This window comes from Glycine soja, chromosome 3 (genome assembly GCF_004193775.1).
Source record: "Glycine soja cultivar W05 chromosome 3, ASM419377v2, whole genome shotgun sequence".
Taxonomy (NCBI): Eukaryota; Viridiplantae; Streptophyta; class Magnoliopsida; order Fabales; family Fabaceae; genus Glycine; species Glycine soja.
In genome coordinates, this window is record NC_041004.1 from 34487983 (window position 1) to 34489440 (window position 1458).

Genomic DNA, 1458 nt, shown 5'->3' on the forward strand with positions numbered 1-1458 from the left:
TCATATTAAAACAAAATTTTGTCCCTATTTTATTTTTTTAATATTCTCTAATTTTAGTCTATGATGCAATATGTCTCCATTACTTTAATTCCAGACCTTTTTTTTTTAAAGGAAAAAAAAAGTAGTCCAAAAATTAAAATAACGGAGACCTATATATTACTTGATAGACTAAAATAACGGAGACCTATATATTACTTGAACCCTTAAGAGCCAACAAGGTGGCTCATGGTGACCAACAGCTTTGACAAATATTATGCACATGTTATTAACTATTCTAACGGGATTCCTAGAATTATCATTCCCTTGAATTTAACTTTCATCCAATTGTTTGAGGCTTTGTGATAAATTTTGATGGCTTATCATGTCGAAAATTCTAGTAGATTTATGCTGGAGGTTTAAACAACTACTCATAATTTTATTTTAAAAGTTTTTGTTGAATATTTGTTTATGCAATGTTGTCAACAAAATATACCTTCTAATGGAGTTTCTGTCTCAGGGAAAGAAGATCTTCGAATGAGTCAAACAAGTTTGAAGGTCAGATATAAATAGACATAGATGGGGACTGTCTCAGTATAAAATAAAATTTAACTTTTGTTTGCTGTAATTTTTTTAAAATATAAGCAGCAACTGATTGTGAATGGAAAAGCGGACTATGACTTGCATTCAGGTTGTCATGTTGGTAATTAATTCTCAATTAATTTAGTCTTATTTTCTGAATTGTTACCTACAATTACAATATCATGTGCAGTGAGATTTTCATCCCCACCTACATCTGTTGAACCATCAAGTGGTCTTGATCCAAATGCATATGCGGAGGTAGTAATTATATTGGTTTTCTAATTGTTTCTTTTGCATCCCCTGTCTTGCCTTTTATGTATGGATCATATATATATATATATAAATGCTTGTCAATTTTTAATTTCAATTGTGTGTTGAAGGTCACTCAAAATTTATAGTAATCAAAATATAACATTTAGGCATTAAATACTTTGGGACGTGACTATAACCTTTCTATTGTTGCCACCAAAAGTACCCAAATCAGCACAACTAATTGTGATTTAAGTCTATTGTGCAAATTATTTGGTTGGTACTAGTTACTACATTCTTGTATGTCTGCATCAAATAGTTGTGTAGTTGTGCCTAATCTATTGTATTTACTTTGCATATTAGTTGATTCAAGCATTTAAGAGTATCTGCTTCCAATGAGATTCTCCATTTTGTTTATTTTAATTAAGGTATAGTTTCAGTTGAATAATCCTTCATGTGAATTGCTTCCTTCAATTTATTATTTTCATGTATACTGACAACTTAGGTCTGGTGCTAAATTTACTGAGTCCTCAGAGTGTAAATATGTTCTGTGGATTTCATTTAGTGGATTAGGGAATAGGATTTTGACCCTAGCTTCAGCATTTCTGTATGCATTACTCACAAACTATGTTGTAATGGTTGACCCTGGAA